This window comes from Ptychodera flava (assembly GCF_041260155.1).
Source record: "Ptychodera flava strain L36383 chromosome 23 unlocalized genomic scaffold, AS_Pfla_20210202 Scaffold_23__1_contigs__length_28996876_pilon, whole genome shotgun sequence".
In the NCBI taxonomy this organism is placed as follows: domain Eukaryota; kingdom Metazoa; phylum Hemichordata; class Enteropneusta; family Ptychoderidae; genus Ptychodera; species Ptychodera flava.
The window spans coordinates 1,480,055-1,487,290 of record NW_027248277.1 but is presented as its reverse complement, the minus strand read 5'-3'; positions in this window follow the sequence as shown (position 1 = coordinate 1,487,290).

Genomic DNA, 7,236 nt, shown 5'->3' with positions numbered 1-7,236 from the left:
AATAGCGGGTTTCATGACGACTGTCCGAATTACTTACAGTTCGGTGGTCGACTGGAGAGTCCATCTGCATTTCCACGTTTTGTCCCTGGGCGGTGTTGAATTTCAAAGTTATATTCTTTGCAAGCTCAATGACCAGCGGGCGAGTCGTCGTAAGACTCCTCTATCATTAATCATTTCAGCGGATTATGGTCAGTAATAACAGTGAAGCGCCTACCATATAGGTATGGTCAGAAATGCTTAATCGACCAAATTATGGCTAGAGCTTCTTTCTCACTCGTCGAATAGTGTTTCTCATCTTTTGTCAAAGTTCGGCTAGCATAAGAAATAACAACTTCTTTCTTATCACATACCTGTCGCTGCATTTGCTGAGACATTTGCAGCTGTTGTCGCTGATGTTGGCGTTCAGGACAATGATGCTGCACATGCCCAACACGGTGACAAATATTACAGATCGGCAACCCATCGGTCGTTCGCTGGTTTCTGCTAGGGCACCTCTATTTTTGAAGGGCGTCTATCTCGGTTGGTCTAGTGGCTAACTGGGGCAGCTTTATCAGCAGAGTCAGAAATCTTTTCTTAGGGGCATTCAATTTCTCCATCTTTTCATCTATCATCGTTTACAATTTCTTCATCAAATTCTCTAATCACTCTGGTTACGTCATGAATTTTTCCATAACAGCCCATTTATATTGACTGATGTACCATAAAATCCCAGCGTCGCCACCAATTATGTCACGTAGCGTGGTTGTGATGCGAGCAGATATTGTCGGCTTTTTGTACGCACTCTCTGTGGCAAAGAACGTCAAGTACTAAAGACGGCAACAGGTACACAAATAAACTCTTAGTGGCAGTACTTTATTCAGCTAGTAACACAAGTTACACAATTTACTTCTACGACTTATAGTCACAGGTCTAATAATAGGTGTCGGTCACGGTCAATGTCGTCTCAGGCGTCTCAACAGGTTCTACCTGTAGCACATTAAAATGCACAGTTTATATTGAGTGAAGATCGGACTTTGTCGTGACTTTAATATGCATCTACAATTAACTAAAATAATTAACTAAAGACAGTCGGCAGAAGTGAAAGACAGGAAGGTCACTCCCATCAGTACATCTGTCAACATAGTGTTCGGCCAATGCTAATAACTTAAGCAGTTGTCAAAACATTCACTTAAAGCGATGAACGCTCACATCAAAAGAGTCTTGAAGATAAACAAGGAATCATTCTCACGATGTTCCACGTGTACAAGGGGTTACAATGGGTCAGAGCATTGTCAGTGGTAAAAGCTGAATTAAAATGATAAAATACCAAACAGTCTGTATCTAGCTTTTAACTGTAGACCGCGAGACGTGCAATGTGGTGCGTAGCAGATGGCACACGACCCGAGGCACTTGGCCCAAACTTGAATAAGGCCTACCCAACCTTGTATTTCATGTATGTAAAATGGAAAATGGTGGTATCTACTTCGTTTCCATGGTTCCATCTGGATACAGAATATAAATTCACCTTAAAAATTTCTGAGTCATATCTAAATCACCTTGGATAAAGGACCGGAAAATATATTGTGCAAATACCTTGATCAATTTGTAAAAGGCTTGGCACGAATTGTAACGGTTGGATTCCTAGGGTTCGGCAACATTGCAAAGTGAGAAACCATTATTTGCCGAATCACTACTTTCCTGGTGAGGTGAGTCGGTACTTTTGAACTAGGTAAAACGTCAACCAACAGTAAGTGATGTGAGAATCTATGAGGACTTTACTTGAACCTTACGCATCTCTAGTAGACAAGCTAGTTCCCCAGCGTTCTTAGTGGTACTAGCGATGAGATCTACACTTTGTTTGTAATGGCAGTAGCCGCTAAACTTTGCCTTTTAGAAGGTTTAATGTTCTCACATCGAAGATGGGGTTTTTGGTACAGCTGAGGACTGGGTACAACATGACAATGACAAGGTGTTGACATCATTTGTGCATAGGTCAATGACTTTTCAAATATTAGTTTCCACTGAGGAAAAACCGGGAGGGGGAGATATATTCAACAAAACGACGATAGAGGCATTGAAATACAAAAGAGAATCTTACATGAATGAACGAAAACCTAAAGAAACTGAAAGTGCTAGTAAGAAATCAGAAAATAAAAGTAAAGAAGAGGAAACATCGGCCTCGGGCAACATTAAATGATGAAATGATTGTATTTTTTCATAACATTCACAAAGATTTCGGGACAATCTTCAAATATCTGCGAATGGCAGAACAACATGCGGGACAACCATGATTTGTTGTTGCTATTGGATGAGCAGAGAAAGGCACCTACAAGCAAAGGGCCAAAATGAAGGCGGTGGCATCCATAGTAAGTCCTCAACGGCTTATTTCAAAATTATGTGTTTTATCAATCGTACAATATTCATATTAGGTTTTATCTAAGGAGCGTTTGATAACTGATGCTTCTCCCCTGTCACATATAATATTGTTATTTGTGTTATCCTACTGGATTTCAATATTTTTTCCCAGCATTACATACTAATGATTTGAAACCTTAATGTGTCTATCTGTGTTGATTAGGAGTCTGAAAGCATATGAGGAACTGAGGAAGAGTGAGTTGATGGTCTTATTATCAGCAAAACTATTGGGTACATATGCCAATTGTGTTGATCATCTCCCAGGGCTAAATGACCACTTTCTGTCTTGGATGTAGAAGAAGCTGAAGCTGAAGCGTTCGCTAGAAGGCAGAATTGGCGGACTTATACATGACGGAGTGGCAATTCAGGTTTGTATATAAAGTTCTCTTCCCTCCCTTTCCTAATTCAGGTGGATGTCAAACATAACACTGACAATAACTAATGTGTCTTATCATAAATTATTGCAGCTTTACATCCCCTGTCAAAACTCTAATATGTATTTTTGAAGCCTGTGACAAAATACACTGCTTCAAATACATTTTCTTCAATTGGTGTTTACGTTTTTATTTATGCTGACACAGGAAAATTTACAACTTAGATATATTGATGGAGAATGGCAAATAGTTGGATTAGTTTCACACGGAGATGAGAGCGTTATTGTACAAACTCTGAATAAATTACTGGTAAGTGAACTCATAACAAATTCCAAAATTCTGAAGATTATTAAAAAACCCGGTCGTATTTCAGTCATGTGGACCCGTTCTGACAACTGGGGAAAAAATTTGGATAGATGCAAATTGAGTTTTTTGTTTTGATAACCAGATATTCCTGCTACGACATCAAAATTCAGTTTGATTTGCACTCATTTTGTTTAAAGTGACAGCATCTGTCACTTTTAATGATTCTTCCTATTGATTGTTGTCCCTTGTACAAACTATGGTTTACTTACTGCTACCATGGGCATGCTGAAATACCCACTCTTTAGCTTTTCAAGAGTGCGTTGATGTCCTAAAGTTCATTATCATATCGACAAGTTAAGACCAGAGTGGGAACCACCAGATCTTGAAGAGGGAACAACTAGACACATGCTTACTTAAAAAACATGGTTTGTGGCTGAAAGGGAATCCAACCCTGATTGCACTTTTTATCAGTAGTTTGTTTTAACCTGAAAGAGTACCTTACTTCACAACACACACTTTTGGTAGGATATACTAGTAAGAAACAAATGTGCTACAGAATGAATCACCTTTCTTGATATTTGTCACATATTCTTTCAGGTAAAGACTCTGCCACTACTGCAACACTTTGGAATACATGCTTACGTTTCAAATTTGCCCATTTTTCGACCAAGGAAATTTATCCATGGCCCTTATATGTGCACATTCTTGATGCTGTGAAATGGCTGCAGAAAGGTGGTTTTATGTGTCCTATAGCTGTACAGATGGAGGACAAGCCACTCGCTCATTTTTATGATGCATTTATACGGGTGTATCCAGCAATAAAAGAAAATGCTCAATGATGAGCATCATCATGCATAAACATAAAGGTGGTCTACATGGATCATTGGGTAAGTTACATTACCTTGCCAGTTAGTAATAACTAACTTCAAGGAAGTCTTTAATGTTTAGGACAATGTAGGTAGAGGATCGTGCACTCACTTATGAGTAGCAATGTGTAAGGATGATACTACAGGGCACATCTATCGTGTAAGTTTACTCATGAACAACAGCAACTGTCTTGGTAATTGACAAACAATATCTAAATATAGGCAACAATTTAACTGAGTGATAAGCTTCTTGTCTGTCCAGATTTTCTTAGTTTTTGCAACACTTGTTTTTAGTTTTTATTTGTCTTGACAATCAGCTTTATATTCTTTCCATGGTATACTTTACTTTCATGGATGAAAACTGCATAAAATGATGTAAGTTTTCATAATCTCCTATACTGTTATTTCAGTACAACTTAAAAGATTCGAAAAAGCATTGAAAAGAGGTCAGAAGCTCCAAGGACAACACATACGCTACAAAATGGACAAAGAAAGATTCTATGGAGTATTGGAAAAGGCATTTCAATTTGACAGGAAACCCACACCCTCCTCTTGATCACAAATTGAACCACAGCACTTTGACCTTACCCCAGCTTCTCTTATGCGTAATCGCTTATTCTAAATAAAGAAATGTGTATCTTGTTATGTAGGTCATTTTCACACACTCATCATACCTGAGAACATTCTCAAGGTCACTGCCTTTAATGACCTCACAACCTTGAATTCAATTAGTCATGTTTGGAATGTTCTGGAAATCTACTGACTTGTGCAAGAGAGATAATTTTAGAACAGTAATTAGCATGTCAATAACAGTTCTAGATTGTTCTTACATGCCCTTATGTAAGCACATGTGTATAAAAGGGACGTGCACAGCTTCCAGTCGGACTTTTTGGATCATGTCTCTTGGGTGTTACTATAAGTGTTTCGAAACTCCAGCAGTAGTCATTCTCAAGACTTCTCAAGGCCTTCACTGCCAACGCTGGATTTATACTGTGGACTTTGTGCAACTTCAAACCTGCAAGCCAAAGAACTGTTCATTCATCCGACTGACTGTTACAACTCTGAAACTGGAGCTTTGCCGTCCCAGCTGAGATAAGTAGTCTGTACCCCTTTAAAGCTTGTATTTTATCCCTGACTTGGCAATTAGTTTTATTTTTCATAATAAATTTCGTTTTACACATAATCTGGTGGGTTCACCCTTTCTTCGTTTTCTCTGCAATACGTTTTTTAAAGGAATATTTCTTAACAAAGATGACAAGGAAATCCCTTCATACTATATATTTTCAAAAAGCAGAGAATCTTTAGTTTAGTATGGTAGCAATAGTTTACTCGAAGTTTAAAGCCTCAATTTGGTATTAATTATTAAAATTAATTTAAGTCAAAAACTTGACAATATTTTCTGAAATCTAATATTTTACTTGAAACAAAAGTATATGTTGAAAAAACTGACTATTTTGTTTCGCATTATCTATTACTCTAAAATGGAATGGGTTGAAAGTCTGACACCCAAAAAAGTGATTAAAATTATGATAAGCAAATTTAAAATGTAATATAAATTTTTTCATGCTTTTACATTATCGGGAGCCGTGGCTGACTTTGAAACAACGACCTTGTTGGCTGGTATGTAACTTTGTTTCTTTTTCCTCAAAAGCTGAAATAGGGTTATACGATGATAGATAACCAAATATGACAAATTTGAGTCACGTTTGCAAAAGCTCCCTCCTTGGAATGCTTAGGACTTAAGTTCACCAGTCCGTTTTACAGAGTCCGAGAAGCATGGTTTCAACATAAGCGGTCCGTTTTATATCGCGACATGGAAATGCGAATGAAAACGATGTCGTCGTTTGACGTTTACAGTAACGTTTTCATGTACTTTGCATACTGAACATATCACACGGACAGCTCTGCAGAACTTGCATTGATTCCGTTAACTCAGTAGTTCCGCTATTGTCAGTTGTGCAGCAATATTACTTTAGATTGAGAAAACATTCGTCCACCTTAAAGATAAGTACTTTCGAAAAGAATCCAAACTGCGCAAAATTTTAAACAAGAACAATGTCAAGATCGAATGATGGCGGTATGGGGAAACATGGCCAAAGTAATCAAATCATACAACGGATTTCCAGTGAACACTGCGCTGAGCCGATTATACCTATAGATATTTCCATTAATTTTCTTTTCCTTCGCTTGTTATTAACACGTCTGTTTTAATTCTGCCTATTCTATTAGCTTCCAAAGTAAAGAATGTGTGGGAATCTTACGACAGAAGAGTGTATGGTGACATTATGCGTGAGAGGTGCCGTTCAAAAGGGCAAAATTGCATTCATTTCTTTGGTAGATGCTTGGATGAACAAATTGTATTGGCAGGGTCATAAAACACTAATGTTGTTTATCACTCCACCATTTCATGATATATATTCACTACTTATATACAATGAAGAAAACACCAACAAAAACAGTTGTCAAACTTGATAATACTTCCTCATAGCAAAAACAACCTGATAAATGTCGATGATCAACGAATACCATTTTGGTAACCGTTCTTTCTGTGGTCACTTTCCATGCATGGAGAGGTTTTGTAGGTCTGCTTAGCCACTGCCAGGGTGGGGTTAAAGGTGATGGGTTGGCCAATCAACTGCATAGAAATCAACATATACCCTGTAAGTCATTGAAACTTTATGGCAATGGCAAATTGATTGATTTATTGTTCTTAAAGGCCTCCGGCCCATATTACAGATTTCAATTGGAAAATACAATGAAAAGTAAGAAAGCGAGAGTACAGTCAATATCTACAGGCATTCATTTCTCAGCTTTGTTGCCATGCACACAAATAATGCCATTTTAAATATTGCCATACCGTTTGAAGATGACAAAAGTGAGTAAAATTTTTGATTTGGAATGTATATGACCACCTAGGTAAATATCTGCAACGTAAGTTCTGATACAGAGGCAAACACAAATAAAATGATATTCATCCTCTATCTCGGAGGATCCACAAACTCTACAAATTCTTTCTTCATATTCAAGACCCTTCGCCCGCCCTCCTCGACTTTCCTCGACTTCCAACCCTAAACAACACATTCTCAGGGAAGCAAGAGCCTTCTTAAGTTTAAAGTCCATATCTGATCTTATGTAATTTTCTGTATGAAACAGAATCTTAAAATTACAATACAGACGAAGTTTGTTTTTACTGCAAATATCCGAGAACCACTCCTGTTTATACATATCTATTGCTCTTGTCATAAAATAATTAAGAAATAGGTTGAAATCACCAGGGCCCTGCCAAAGCCAAACTT